Source organism: Pezoporus wallicus, unplaced genomic scaffold (assembly GCF_028554395.1).
Source record: "Pezoporus wallicus isolate ANWC-B61680 ecotype Strahan unplaced genomic scaffold, APGP_CSIRO_Pwel_v1 contig_6966, whole genome shotgun sequence".
Lineage (NCBI taxonomy): Eukaryota > Metazoa > Chordata > Aves > Psittaciformes > Psittacidae > Pezoporus > Pezoporus wallicus.
The window spans coordinates 1,613,908-1,630,391 of NW_026639746.1; the positions used below are offsets into that span (position 1 = coordinate 1,613,908).

The 16,484-nt window shown below is 38.5% G+C and overlaps 2 long non-coding RNA genes across 2 annotated transcripts; one reads left to right on the forward strand and one right to left on the reverse strand.

The window, feature by feature from the left end:
- Positions 1–379: 379 nt before the first annotated feature.
- LOC130602689 (uncharacterized) lies at positions 380–4,223 on the reverse strand. The gene is made up of 3 exons (XR_008972962.1): positions 3,908–4,223; positions 2,643–2,719; positions 380–440 (listed from the first exon to the last, which is right to left on the reverse strand). It is a non-coding gene; the product is annotated as an uncharacterized LOC130602689 (long non-coding RNA).
- Positions 4,224–5,436: 1,213 nt separating this feature from the next.
- On the forward strand, positions 5,437–15,931 carry LOC130602688 (uncharacterized). Its single transcript, XR_008972961.1, has 3 exons — positions 5,437–5,577; positions 13,350–13,463; positions 15,648–15,931. It is a non-coding gene; the product is annotated as an uncharacterized LOC130602688 (long non-coding RNA).
- The last annotated feature ends 553 nt before the right edge of the window (positions 15,932–16,484 follow it).

Here is a 16,484-nt window from a genome sequence, read left to right on the forward strand (position 1 = left end):
CTTACTCACCTGAACTTGTTACAGAAAATGTACTGTGATTTCTGTGGATCTGTTTGAAAAAAATCTGTATTTCCAGCAAACAACACAACCTAGAAAACTCACTACACAAAGGAATCATAGTTCCTTCTTGACACTCTTGGATTCAGAGCTTTGCCCACAACTTCTCCCTGTAATATGTTGCAGTGCAGATAGGCAGGTCTTAGTCACCCAGAGTGATTTCATTGCACGACTGAAGAAAAGGTCAAATCAAATGAAAGTTTGGTAGGACTGGGAAGGAGATGGGTAAACAAAGAAACAGAATGAGTTAGGCCTTATTAAAAAACAGTTGCTGTGACGTGTCTTATCTTTAGAACTCTCGGACACTGCTCTAGTTCCCTACAGTAACCTGCAGCTCTATACACAAGAATAGTACCCCCATTCCCAAAGATTACCTGCAAAAGCTAAAAAAATGAGAAGTCTCTGAGATACATCATTCACATCACATAGAAGTCTGTGTGTGTGTATAAAAGAAGAAAGAATCTAAAGACAAATCATGAAACATCCATTTGAAGCATCCTTTCACTGGATGTAACCACTGGAATAACTAGTCATCTCAAGACAACAGTTAGACAAAAATAGAAATAAGAGGCTAATGGAAGGAGATTTCTGAAAGAAAATTGTCTGAAGGGTAAACTAACGTCCTAGAGGAAAAGGGTGACAGGAAATTGACAAAGTTATAAGGATAATCTACAACTGAAAGAGAGATCATAATTCTTTCAATCTCCCTCAACTTCCTGATTTTGACTGTGGCCTCAGGGCACTACTACAACATACACAGTGAATAATAAACAATGTGATAGGTCCTAGAGGCATTCTCTATTTCAGTGGAGTTCTTGACCTATGAACATCCTGGAAATAGTTTTTTTGGCACTGTCATAAATAAATTGGGCCATTTGTTGCTTGAGGGGGCCCTTCTGGAAAGATTTTTGAGAACATAAAATAGTCCATGGCTGCTGACTAACATTGGACATGTCCTTTTGCATGCAATGAAAAGATGGCAAAGAAGCTGAATGAACTGAAAAAAAGAAATAGAGTAAATAAAAAAACAAAAAAAATGCATGTTTATATCTTCACTCATTTTAAGTTTAGAGCCTGCTACATTTGTAATATAGGAGTTAGGAATTGGTCAGGTCTGCAAAAATGTTGCCTTCCTAAAAATAAAATTAATAAACAAATTCATAATCTTCCTAAAACTCAAAATTGAAATTCCACAATATTTTATTTTATAAATATTACAATACAGAATTTTTACTAGAAAGGAAGGGAGCTTTCTCATTAGAAAACCCCACTAGAATCAGAAGTGCCAGGACTATAGAATATAAGATCACAAAGGTGTCTGAACATTTTGCACCACACTAAGTTCTGATGTTGGATTCCTAAAAAAGCAAACAGAAAGCAGCTTCACACGTCAGTGCCTCATAATTGGTGACCAATGCCATGTAATTGTTTTTTAACCTACAGATTCCTTCAGGTACTAGAAAATCTTAGTTCTCTGATGCATAATGGACCAAATTAAACAGGAGAAACAGCAATTGTAATCAGCAGTTGTATCTCTTTCCTGACTGTGCTTTTGCAGAATGGGAGAGCAATAAAACCAAATCTTTCAAGCTGGAGAGACAAAACAGTTTCCTGTATCTGAACTAGTCATCCAGTAGAGAAGAGGTGAGCATTGCCCCAGAAACATCTGTATTTTAAAGCAGTTAATGTAGTTCAAGTGGAAAGCATCCTGTGAGAATTATTCTGATTTAGATATCCTTGCCCAGGATCTCATATGACTTTCACCTGTGTATGCCCTACTTCACCAAAAAATGCCACACTGGTTACCAAAATAACCAATGTAGGCTGCATTAAAGCTGGAGATCCAAGAGCCCCCAAAATCTCAGATGTCTGCTAGTCCACCTGAGCATTTATTAAAAAAACACAAAATCCAAGGTCTTCTGTGTTTGATGTGATAGGATTTTCAGTCAACCAAGTGAAAAATTCAGGACCTTGTACAGAAGAAAGTAAGCTTCTCTACATGTTTTTTAATGGAAAGTCGAGTCAAAATGAAAATTCACTGATATTTACTTGTACTGTGGGAACATGACAATTTCAGTGCATTTCTGACAGATAGTTTAAATCCACTTCAAGATATAAATATGATTATGTACACCAGTCTATCCAAATGGTGTCTGTTTCCCTTTTAAACCTTGTGAGATTTCCAAACACTGGAGGTTTTCACCTACATAGTAATACTATTTTTTTCCATGACTAGGAATCCAACTTGCTACTCATGTCCAAAAGTGAAAGTTTATGTTTCCTTGCTTGACTGAGACATACTGCTTTTCTATTTACATCTTTCTGTAGGTGGGTCTGGCCTTTTTATCTAATCTGGCTACCCCAAGAGCTCAAAAATCACCAGTCAACACTCACAATACAGCAAAGCACCCAAATACAAGGTAAAATTACATAATATGGCAATTCTGTTGGAAACCTAGTAGTAAGAACATGCTGCTCGTAGAACTGATAAAGCTGTTCAGAAACATCCGTTCAAAGCTTCTCTTGAAACTCTTAGATTCAGTAAAATTGGAATATTTGCAATGTAGTTCAGCTTCAACAAATACCTGCCAAGTCTCTCGCTCAGCCCTGCAGCAGTTTAGTTCAGGGTCAGAAATCCCAGAGTTGCCATTGTATGTGCCAGCTGGGATGGAAGAGATATAAATAAAACATGGGGGGAGGTGGAGGGGGTGAGAGTGAGGGAAAGTCGTCTTTCTTTTCCTGTGCATCCCTTATCACCCTGCATGGGTGATCATACAGCCACAGCAACCTTGCTTGTGCCACACGATCTAGGACGATATAACCGTTTGTGTTCTTTATAGTAGTAGGGCAGATTGCAAATATGAAATTGCATTCCTCATGTAATTAGGAAAGTTAGTATACAGTGCAAGCTGAGTGTGAATGCTACACCTGTACGCAGGCTGGGGGTACTCAAGCTGTAATCAACCTACCACTGGTAGTAGTGAGTTTAGACAATATTTGGTGGCTAGATAAGGACCCAGAATCCCTGGCAGGCCTGTTCTTCACAATCAAAATGTTTACCATTATGGGAATTTACTAAACTGTAATTGTTTTTCCCGCAGTTTCCCACGCCAGGTACATGCTCAGAGCTGATTCATTTTGATGTTTCTGCAAAAATGGTTTGGCCATTTCTGAGAATGATAGCACAGGAGGGTACACATATTGGCTGTTCTGAAAGCCTTTTGCATCTTTTACACTGGGAAGTCCAGATAGCTGAAATGCACCTTTACTTGACATGAAATGCACAAAATAGAGAGAGAAGAGAGAAATGGGAGGAAAAGAACAATAAAATGAAAACATTTAAAAAAATCTGCTTCCATCATAGCCATTTCTTTCTGTGTATGCTGTTCAGGAGAATAACTTCCAAGAATCTCTGGCAGAAATTTACCAGACATTACTCTGAATACTGTATTTCAAGAGGAAAAGAAATTGAGCCTACAAACTGCACCTGGTATTCATGAAGTTGTTTCATCCCATTGTCTTCAGGTAACAGGAGTAAATTTGTCTGACATCTTCCAGTTAGTAATAGTGCCCTGATTTCATATGCCATTGGCATATTAGCTCATTACTTAATTGGTTAATAAACAGGTATATTCAGTAATCATGGGGGACTGTGCCAAACTGCCAGTCTTTTTCTACAAACATATGCTGGCAGTTAACAATGATGATTTACAAGGATCTATTACAAGCAGTTTGAGGTTGCTATGAATTTCTACAGGGTGAGAAAACACATTCAGGTTTTCAAGGTATTCTATGTCTAAGAAAGAAGAAAAGCAAAACAGCTGGCATAGCACAGGTACTTTCCCTTGACCGAATGGAGAGGGCAATGAAGAAAACAAGCAAACACAAGGAGATCTGTCCAGCTTTGCAAGATATCGAGCCATAGGGATTCTCTGATAACACTGCTAAAAGACTGCATTAGCACAGCCAGAAAATACAAGCAGATAATCAAATGACAGTGAAAATGGTAGGGTGGGTAAAACTGGTTCAACAGGGAGTCTTTATTCAAAGGGGCTGATACTGCAGTGTCGTGACGCAGTTCGGCAGGCTGCAGCGAGGCCGGCATGTGGTTCCATGAGAACAATAGCTATTGACTACAGATGGGCACTTCCTCTCCAAAAACACTCCTCGCATCGCTGGCGGGGAGGGATACGCAGACATACGCTCCAATCTCCATGGCAACCACTTGCTTCAGTGTGACATCAAGCCCAGATCAAAACTCTATAGGCGTCAGATAGTACATGCTGTTTCTTTCCTTGAATTAATAATATTGATTTAAAAGGCAGGTTCCATTAACTGTTTTTTCCCTATGCTGGGGATAATTACTGTCTGTCGTGCCTGTATCATTCTGGTGACTTGAAAACAGGAAGCGCACCATTGAGTTAAATAATTCATGCTGTGCTGCTGCTCACTCTGTTAGAAGCAGAGTTATTGCTAACTGGGCACGGTAATTTCAGCACAGGGGTGATAGGATTACAAAATGTCTAATTGCTCTCTCGTGATAAGATTACTTTTCTGAAAATGCTTTAATTCTTCCAAGCAGAGGCAGACAATAGAGACAAGTGACCAAACAATAACAGCTTGCATGTGTACTGCTGAGATTTTCCTTCTGAAAACAGTGAAAGCTGCAATTGAGGCTTCACTCCTCTTTATCCCTCCTCTTCCCCTCTCAAAGCAAGCAGTGTGAAGAACTCTTTTCAAAAGCAAACACTCAATCATGAGAGACTGGTGGTGAGGGAGTTCCTTATACTACTCTTTAGGAGCAGCCCCTCAGTCAATTATAGGATGTTAGTAGGCTCTGTGGGGCTTCCCAGTTAAATCTTCCAAAGCTGCAATGTTGGTAGTCATGATTCAGTGTCTCAGGGTGGGCTTCCTTGTAAAATTGGAGGAAAAAGGAACAGAAATCTCCAGGTTTCTGTGGTGCATGTGGAGTGCCTGAAGGAAAAAAGCCTGAACAAACCAGGACAGTGCCACTTTTTAGTGAGGGCTGGGAAGCAGGGATTTTTTAGTATCTAGGCAGCAATATTTTTGGCATCTGAACAAGCTTTTCTGTTCACAAAGGGAAAGCTACTGCTTTGGGGATATATTAGGAAACTGGATATGTGATAGCATTCAAGAATGTCAAAATGGGACTGAGTCACCTGGACAGTAGGTCATCTATTGCCTGAGCAAATGCTCTTACTCACTATGAGAAGTGTTGATTAGCTGGCTTATTTGGAAATCTTGAAGCAGAACAGATTTCATGAAGGAACTGGAAGACCCTCTAATTCTGAACTCATAATGGTGAAAAATGTGTACACCTGATGAACCTCCACACCAGACTAAAAGGTGCCTACAGAAGTCAGGTTTTTACAAGATTAAGCAGTTAAAAAAGTCAAGAACAGATGTACCACTTCAGACCAAGAAGTCGCCTAATCCAGTAAACTGTTCTCAGTACCCATAAACCTATGCCAGGAGAATGGGAGAAGAGGGCAAGAAGAGGTAGCTGAGTGCAAGAATAGGCAAGAAACAGCATTTCCCCCAGATTTTTTCCCATGTCTGTCTGCTTTCTGTACAGGGATCTGTCAAACTTGACACACTTTATTTAGAAATCTCTTCTTTTTGTACTACTTCTCCTGAAAGCAAATGCACGTTTTCATTTGCAGCATCCTTTGGAAGGAAGTTGAATAGATCTAATATTTATTTTTAAAGAAAGCTGTTTTCCTTGTTTTGTTTTGAAACTGGCACCTACTAAATTTATTCAAGAGCCTCTGGCTTCTGAACAGGCAGTGAAGTCTCAATGTCTGTGACACCCTTACATGTAACTCAAACTGGAGTGGGAGAAAGCAGTCTGGATTGCTGCCTGAGTTTTGGTGGATATTTGAGCCAATGTGTCTGCAAGTAGGAGAAGTTTAGATGGATAGGATCAGTTTGTATCTTCCAGTATGTTGAGCAATAGGATTAGTCAGAAAAGTTCCTTTATCACAGATGTTAGTGATCAGCCTTCACCATGGAATTTGTCATGGTGAATATCACCATGACATTCTTTCAGATATCCTCAAGCTATTGTGTAATGCAGGGAGTTAGGCATTTTTGTAAGAGTCTGTAAGAACAAAACCTAGCACATGGGACATCAGTCAAAAAGACTAAGAATACAAGAAATTACAATGTATTCCTTTCACTCTTTTTTTCACCCTATGAGAGTATTGCAAAGCTGGACAACTGAATCTAATGATGTCTATATTCAAAAAATGTTTTAATTAAAGGATTGACCTACAAAGTGTGATGCTAACATGACTGGGATAGTGGGGACTTTTTGTTTATGTAAAAAGCAAAGATCCAAAACTGGTCAACCTTAACAGTGGAGAGGCATGACCATTTAAAGAATCAGGTTGTGCTGAAACACTGGATGCCAGGTCTGTATTAAAGGGATTCCAGGTAGCATGCAACGTAAGACTTCAGTCTGTGTTTCATGTGCAACGTGGACTCACTGCACATGTGATGTATATCACCTGTGGTGGTGATTCCCCCCAGCCACATGTAGCATGAGAAAAACAGTTCTGAGGTGTTTGGCATCACACCTACTACACACTGGCAGCTGCGAGCCATGGCCATCTTTCAAACTCAGGATTAGGGTCTGGGCACTGTGAGGGGCTGTTGTTTTCTTCATAACTCAGAGCAATTGACATTTCTAAAAATGGATTGTTGAAATGTGCTAGTCATAACATTCTGTTCTCTTCTCCCCAACTTCATGAAGCACATGCTTAGTTCAGCCACTCTGCCTAAATGACTTTTACTGTGGAAATCTCAGTGTCTTTCCCTCAGCTTTCTGTCAGTGGTACTGACCGAGTCCAAGTGGCTTTGGAATTAAAAATCAGAATCACCATAACCAAATTCAAGGAAAGGAAAAAGATATTGAATATTGTTTTCTCTTTTATGTGCACACTTACACATGTACGTGTGTGTATATATATATATTATGTATATATATATATTTGGAAGTTGAACTCTGTGATCCTTATAGGCTCTTCGAACTCAAGATATTATATGATCTATGATATATATATATAGACATACACAATTAATAAGAATTCTTCCATTTCTAGTTTTCTATTCTTTAACGCCCTATACCCTCTGTATGCAGTATCACTATACTGTACATACAGGACAGACCCCAGGCCTATTGTAATGTGCACTATGCAAACTTGAGAAAAGAAAATCATCTATCAAGAGAACAGATGAAATATAAAAATGCAGATGAAAATGGTGACAATGAGAAAATATTTATAACTTTTAAAGATGGATTAAAGATTGATGCACTAGCTAACAACCAGAAATACAAGAGAGCTTAGCACTTTAATACGAGTGAGCTATCTGAAGGTTGCAACGCAATATGAAAAAGAATGAAGCTGCTCACTTGAAAATACATGCATGGGGACAACAGTGAGGGAGGTGATGCTAAGGCTAGAGGTGAAATTTGTATACCTGCTTTCTTGTGAAATTTATATCATTAGAATAAACTGGTCCAAATGTTATCCTAAGATGCATCCAGTATTAGAATTCACAAAAAGAGCTAACTTTTTTCCCTGCACAGGGTAGCATAACTCAGGAGCTGACTGCACTGTCAGTCATCAGACAACAGTATTGTAGCCAAAACAGTTATAGGCATGTGAGAAGGATAGGTTTTGTAAGAAGTAGTAGTATCTTTTATCCGGTCACCTGACATAACAGGAAGCAATGGACAAGCTTCTGAGGATAAGTCTTTCAGAGCAGGAAAACTGCCTCTATTGTCTTTATTTATGTGGAGTAGATTTCCTTTTATAAGATTTTTATGGCACTTATAATTGCAGCCAATTAACTTATGAAATATTGTTTAAATAATGCTGACAAATAACAATATTAGCATAATAATATTATCATTGCCTAAAGTTATGTGATCTGCAGTAAAATACCCAGCAAGTGGAAACATATAGGAGAGTGGCTGAACCTCAGTAGGATTATACAGATACAAAAGACATGGAGATAAGATCCTGAAACAAAAGACATTGGATATGCCTTCAAATTTGGACTGCTTTCTGCTCAGGTGTGTCAAGATTGATATAAAAATTATGTTTCAATTCTCTGCAATATGGAGTCTGACTACAGCTAGAAGAAAATATCCTCTCAACAGTTTACTTTTAATATGTTTTTGACACTGATTTTCTGAGGCATATACAGTTTAACTTCTTGTGCATTTTTTTCTGTCAGACCACACTTGCTACATTTTGCATTGTTGATTAATTTTCAGCAAATTGGAAAGAGAAGTTGAACTCTCAAAGATAATAAAATTCCCGCAAGTTTCATGAAGAATATTATCTGGTTGAAGGAGAATGCCAGGAAGGGAAAGAAAGGCAGAATACATCTGTTATACGTCTTGTTTTGGCAGCAGAATGCATGCACCTACTGGCCAGTCAGCCAAGCATACTGACTGGCAAACAGAAACGTGCACAGCTTTGGGTAGTCACAGCTAATGACTAATTTCATCTGCTATGTGGTTCATGGAACAACCCACTCTTACAGCTTTAACTACAGAATTGTTGTAATACAAAAAAAATGGGGAAAATTGTCAGTAAAGAAATGTTGAAGACATATGTTATTCTCCACTGTCTGTCTGATTCGGCTTCATGTTACAAATAGCCTTCCAAATACATGAGAGCTCCTGAAGGCAGTTTTATGTAGCATGATATCCTACCAAACACAGTGCCAAAATGCCACAATTTCAATATTCATGATTTTTATTAAGTTATAAACTAAGGCTTGGCATCACTGGAGAGTAAAATCTACAATCATGCTGTGCCTTTACGTTCTCATTTAGGAACACTGTACAGTTCTCAAAGAGTGAGGTTTCAAATGAAGTAACTGAGAGTACAGTTGCCTGATGTTGGAAGCTGATCTGAAATCTGTGTTCAACCCACATGGTGCTCCTGCCCCACCCCCACCCCCGTGATTGCACTGTACCACCACAAGGACTGATCTGCTAAAAATCAAATATTTTCCAGGGGATTTGCCTTTTAATAGGATGAAGTCCATAATCTGGATGACCACAGTGAAGAATTTGGAAGTTCTCATTCTGGGGCAAAGGAAGAGTAGGACTTTGTTCCTTTCAGTGGCAACCCAGCCTTAGCTGACAAAACTATGGCTCTGAGATAATTCAGAAAACCAATGTTTGCTCTGTTTGGCCTTAGCACTTTGCTGAAGAAACACCTTGCAAAGACAGGACTGCAGAAAAGGTGCTAAGAAAATATATCTCCCTGATTTGCAATCAGCCTAGAATCTGCATCATATTCCCTGTACTCTGAAGGGGCTGAAATGGTCCCTGATCTCTGAAGGGGCATTCAGCCAGGCAGAGCATTTTATTAGTATGTAAGAAAAGAGGCTTATATGAGAATGGTGATCCTTCCTTAGACAAAAAAAAAAAAAAAATAAAAAAAAGAGTGAATACAGATTCACAAATACCTCCCCTACAGCAGACAGGTGCATTGATTTTGTATCTATTTTTTGTTATGGACCACAATCTGGACCAAATACTTCCTTAAAATGAGCCAGAAAGTGTGCTGAGCTTTGACACAACGTAAAAAAAAAATGTTAATCCCCAAATTTTAGCATTCACCTGGCCATATTGACTATTCTCTTACAACTTAGTATTTAGTGTTGCATATATGAATTCTAACATTGCAATAATAAATCCTGGCACTATAAATGAACTGACTCCCAAATCCTGACTTCTTAAAAGCACAATTCTATTCAACATATTCTTAACAATATGTTGTCCTTGGAAGCCTATTTTAAAGCTTTTCTTTCAGTACAGGTTTTCTTCATTCAATGTTTTGTTACAGGAATGTAAGCTCCTAATGACAGTGGCAGCAAGGGCAGAGAAAGGGGTTTTTGCACAGGTTTTTTTGTTTGTTTATTTGGGTTTTGTGCATATAAACATCATTGAATGCCAGCAATTTCATCTGAAGGACAAGAAGAGGTCTTCAGCTCCTCACACAAAGTGCTAGAAAATTGTTGTACTTATAGTATGTGCCTGTCTGCCCACTCATCCCTTACTTTTTCTGTCTTTAATCAGACCTTGTTACTGAATAATGGTTTTCTGTGCTGCAGAAATAAAAAAAAAAAAAAAGCCAAAACAAACAAAGAAACCCTACTGTAAATTATTAGTACTCTGGGACCCTCAGGTAATATAATTTCCCTTAAAGTCATATTACATCCCATTCCTCAAACAATGCAGTGAATAAGACAGGAAAAGCCCCACGTTTTTAGAAGAAATCCCTTTTAGGTGTCACAGTTGCGTGAGCATGGCCAGGATGTGTATGCCATGGAGGTCCCGCATGGACATGGTCAACACACCTCCAGCTGGGAGCTTCCAGTAAAACCCCAGGGAAATGCCGCATTCATGTTAAGCAGGCAGGCAGTCCCTGGAGATTGCCTTTCCAGCTCAGATTTCTCCTTAACAAGAAGGAGGAGGGAAGGAAGGGTTCTGAATTATAAAGGCAGAATGGGAAGCCCCTGAAGTGACAAAATGCTGAATTATTCATTGTGCAGTTTCTAGTTGTTCTTGAAGATAGCAGTACCATTTGTAGCTAAATCAGCTCAACGTTGCTGTTTTCCCTTTCTTTCCCTCCTTCCTTACTACTAGAGAAAGCAGGTAAAAAGAAAGACATCCCTGAAATGCTCATGCCAGTCCTGCTGCAGCTCTTGCAGTGCAGTGAGCCAGAACTGAAAACCAAATGCACGCTAAAAACTAAGAGTTGCCAGTTACTTATAGGCATACATTATAATCTCAATTCCAGTATTTAATAGAGTTTCTCATCAAAGGTCACTGCAATTGCTGCTCTAGATCAGACCAGTCTAACTTGGTGTTCTATTTTTCACAGTTTGTAGCTAGCAGTAAAGGCTTCAACAGCAGCAAGAAGCCTGTGCTGGACAATTACGGACTAAACTGTCTGTAAGGAAAATATTTTCCTGTCCTTCATGAGCTAATGGCTGGACAAGGCTTGTATGTGTAGCAATATACATAGCATTAAAAGAAGAGAATTGCAATTACACATGACATTATCCCAATTAACCTGCAGTTCCACTTTGAATAGGACTGAAGACTTGGTCATAGTGACATCAAGCAATAACAGTTCATTCCATAAATTAAGTCTGCAGTTCCTGCGTGAGGAAAAATTACATTTTAAATGTGTCTTTTTGTTTCTCTGTTTTTGTTTTGGTTTTGTTTTTTTTTCTTATGTCCTATATCAGTAGAAGAGTTAATTAGGGAAGGCCACTTGACAATGTATTTGTGTAATAATTTGTAATGATATTGTGTGCCATTATTACACATTCTTTTATCATTTTGCATCTTGAAAACATGGTTTTTAAAATCTAAATTAACTATTCCCAATCTTTGAATCCCACATTTCTGTTTTCTTTTCAAATAATTTCTGTCATCTGGCTCTGAATTCCGTCTGATTTTACTGTAGGCTTTTGAGATGGGAAGATTAGAACTCATTGATTCATGTAATGGCATTATACATGCTAACATGTTTTTTCCTTTTTGACCACCAGTGCAGAATGAGCAAAGGTCAATTAATATGACACCACTGCTTATCCTTCCGATCAATATTGCCTCATTGTTTCCTTGTTCCCCCACATCTGCCTGTCTGTTGTTATACCCAGACTGCAAGGTCTTTCAGGCTGGAGACTTTTTTCTTTATCTGTGTAATGCATGAGCACAGTAGATACCCAATCAGTGTCTGGAGATTCTGCTGCAATACTGATAATTAATATATAAATGACAAATAATAAAGGGTTCATATTGGGGCCCCAGTTTTATATTTTTTAAATTTTATTTTTGTCACAGTGACTTCAGCTCATTTGGAATCCAGTAATATGTATAAATCAAATTATTTACTGGAATATGCATTACTTAGCATTTATCTTTATGGAATTTCATTTGCCATCAAGCTGCACATCCAACTCGTTAGATTCCCTGAATCTATTAAATACAAAGTCTCAGATAGATCTTCTGTCCTGGGAAGTGTCTTTGCTACAGATAGCTAGAAGCTAGGAGGATGTACTGGGAGAAATACTAGCATTTGCCTTTCTTCTTAGTATGCTTTTCTCCTATATTAGGGAATTAGAAATAAGGTACTGGCCCAAGCTGATTTATGAACTGACCCAGTATAGCTATTCTAATGTTTTTGGGTCCTTCTGAATTTTCCTGTGTTTGTTAATCTTAGTAGCTCTGTTTTACAGATTTTACCACCTCATTGCTCCTTCCTTTTATATGAAAATTTTTAACCCTATGTAAAAGAAATTAAAGGTCAGGCAGCCTTCTAGTTTTTTCTATCTGTTACCTACTTTTTAATCTATGATAGTAATTTTCCTGCAAACCAGTCATTATTTAGCTTCCTTAAGTTCTTCCTATGTGGGATTTAGCAAACACTTTGAAAAGCAGATAAAATGTTTCCTTTTTTTTTTTTTTTTCCCTACTATTTTGTTTACATACACTGGGAACTCTTTGGCACCAAAACCCCATTGTATTCACGTGTGAAGTCAAGCTTGTTTTTATCTTCCTCACACCAGGAAGTTTTATAAATTATATTCTAATTGCTGTTTCAATTAATGTACCTGTAATTTAAAGAAATCTTGTCAGTATTCAGTGTTCAAGACCTTTCGCAAAGAAATTTTAGGTAGATGGAATTCAGACTTACAGAAGACTTTAATTAGAAGTTGCAAACCTCTGTAACACACTCAGCACCTCCACTCACAATCTCCAGAATTCAGACACACACAGAGTCACATGCTCAGGAGCTGCTACTCATCTGTCTATTAATTTTTCTGAGTGCTTTTGTTTCTGACAGTAGCTGAACTGCATTATTTTTCCAGGGGCAATCCTCTGCAAGGATAGAAATCATTTGTCTTCCCTGTAATGTTCTTTTTGATTATTTCTCCCTGATGTTCATGCAAACCAACCAGTTAAATCCCTAGAAGCTCTCTTGTTTGCAGTTTATTTAGCTATTTTCTATTCAAAATTCATCTTACTACTCTGACTTTTCATCTTTTGTTTTATGCATGACATTACTTGAGTTCCATAGTCTGAAAGACATCGGTTTGACTGGTCATCTTGAGAGCCTTGCTGTACCCATGCTACCTTCCCTTCCAAAGCACAGGTGCCTAAACTTTTGACTGCTTGCCAAGGCTGTACACTGTTTGCCATTTATTATCTGTCATCACTTTGCATTCAGCATGGCCTCAGGATCCCAGAATTGTCTGCTGTCAATGAACAAGAATGGGTTCAACAGTGAAGAGCCATACACAGAGAGTGTACCTCAGAACTACATGCTAATACACAATAACAGGTATCATCTTCATGTCTGTAATGTATTATTCATGAAAAGTCTTTAAAGAAGCAGAATTTTGAAGTGTAACAACTCTCAGCACTGTGACAGATTTAAAGACACAGGGTTTTTTTTGCTTTTAACTCCAGCTTTTCTGACAGTGACCATTGATTTCTGCCTGGAAGGGCTGTTCTACTTTACTGGTCCAAAATTTGGGCAGCTTGAAGTGCATCAGTAGGTTTCACTAAATTGACTAGATTCTCTCTAAATTAGCATATTCTGACTCTGCAGGTTGTCCATTAACCAATTCATTAATTAGAAGAAGTTTGAGCACTACCTACTGTTACAAAGCAGAGTTTATTATGAGTGAAGATAATTAAATAGATAAGTATGAAATCACTCAGAGCACCATGAAAATGCTTCCCTAGAGCACTTCCTAGCTTGGGCAGCTTAAATTAAAAGAGCAAAGATAATTCTTTCTAACTTCAAAAATGTATTTTATTAAAAAAAAAAAAGTTTTTATACAGGTTTAGGAAAAGGTGACTTGAAGCACTGCTGACATTAAGATGAAAATATTCTTGAGTACTGAAAATATTCTTCCTCATCTTTTGTTGTGCTGGCCACAGTTCTACTGGCTACATCTACACCAGTAAATTAAATAGGCTGTGGGTCATTCTGTGAACCCGAGGCCAGCTGGCATCACATAGCTCATATCAGTCCACAGAGCTTAGCCATCTTCCCTCCCAAAACAGAGTAGCCAAGTCCAAATGGCCTATTAGGAATGATCTGCTGTCCCTGGTGACTCCAAAACTGTGCCCAGGCACAGCTGGCACAGTCCAAAATTAAGTTAGGAATCATGGTAGCAATTAACAGTATAGCTAATCCCAGAGAGTTCTTGAACCCATGCCTGAGTTCTTTAGCTTCCCAGCACAAGCATAGTGATTGTGTTTCCAACAGAACTGAATAAATGATACTTCTGATATATTCAGTCTCTCCAAATAAATAAATATATGCATGAATACATACATACAGTGCTTAATTATTTAGAATACAAATGACCAAAACTCCAAGATGAAATTAACAATTTATCTGGGCCTACATGATCCATCGAGATTACCAGCCTCTCAGAAGTTATTAACTGTAGGTAAAACCCACAGGAGCAGTAACTGCAAAGCATGTATTCATTGAACACAAAAGTATATATTTTCTCCTACTGCTACCTACAATGACAAAGAACCTGATTTCAAACAGCAGTTCAGCTGGAAACACTGTCAGGAAGTTACTGGAATGACAGGTTCACTATCAGAGAAGTAAATTACCAGCCATCAGCTCATTTGCAAAAAGCCAGTGGTCATGAAAGAGACCAGGGTTGAGGTTTGGTGTACCAAACCCCTAACTTATCAGGCCAGAATTTACATTGTGTGAACTGTCAGTCTTGGTAGGTCACTATTCCACAAAGTGAGCTGCCTCATAGAACTTACTTTGTTTTCCATGAAGCTGTAGGAAGGGGTCTTAGAGTAGTCTTCTTCAGACTCATAACATTCACTGAAAGCAAGTGACTATGGATCATTACTTGATGGGAAGTAAGAGAATGGACTAACACCCTGCAGGTTTCTCTCAATTTCATCATGTTTCAACAGCTTTAAGGCAGACTTTCAGACTAAGGGGGAATAAGATACTTGATTACAAATGGAGCTGAGTGGGAAACAGGTTTTCCAGTCTGTAAAACTTTGACGAATGGGGAGGAGGATTGAAAGAGTGCAACTCCCATGGGTTGAGACAAGAACAGTCCAGCAACCAATGTACAACACAAATCACCACCGCTACCACCAACGACAACAATGATAAGAGAAAATAACAAGGGAAGAGAATACAATACCACGGGCCAAGAAACGAGTCCCACCCAGAAGCCCGTGTCCTTCCGGGTAACTCCGAGTTACCCCCCACCCCGGGCATGACGTGCTGTGGTATGGAATACCTCCTTGGCTAGCCTGGGTCAGGGGCCCCATCTCTGCTTCCTCCTGGCTTCCCCTCCTCCCTGGCAGACCATGAGCCTCACAAATTCCTTGGTCAGGGTAAACATCACTTAGCAACAACCGAAAACATCAGTATCACTAGCACTGTTCCCAGGCTGGAAGTCAAAACATGAAGGAGAAACATGGCTGCTACTGCTGAACCCAGGACACATGGGTCTTTTGGTTCCAGACTGAATGAAGTGCAGAATACCTTATAAAGCCATAGAGAAGAGGAAGCCAATGTGCAGAAGAGATAATAGCTTGGGCACTGACCCTGCGAGACATCTAACAAGTTGCTATTAATCTGAGAGAAGAAGAATTTCCTCTTGCCTATCATACCTCAGGCATATCTCCTAACCACCAGACTATTTGCCTTCTCACGTTTGGACCAAAAATATGTTCCTTTCCAAAAACTTCTATTTTTCAGGTGTACTGCTGGAAGCAATAAATTTCAAAATTGTGATTGCAAAATTTTATATTACTGAACTGACATTTTCCAACCAGAGACAATCTTGCCTTGCTGGAGTAATGAGTCTGCATTATTTTCGGTTGTTGAAGAATTTCACTGTGCAAAGTGCATTCACCACATACTTTACCCTGAAACACTGAAAAAATTGATTAGTTATAAATGTCAACGTAATCAATATCTAATTTCTTTAATGTTGTGGAGAATGAAAATAATTAAAATAACAAAAGGAATTGTTGGTTCTCTTTGTGTTCCTCAAGTGATGAACATTAACACAGCCTGTGAAGAAAGACACAACGAAACACCTGTGCTGTACAACTGAATGGCAATCAGCAGGTTAGAATTATTCATGATCTTTCTTATTCAGACTTCTGAAATATCTTCCAGTTCCATATTTTCTTTTTTTTCTAACTCATTTCTACTTCCTTTGCAGTACTATTTCTTAGATTTTTAACAATCTGATCTCTTTTGTTTCTATGGAATATTAATGTTTGATATTCTCTCGGTACTTTGATCTCTCTTTAGTCTTATTTCAGATGATATTCTACTAGAAGAGCCATG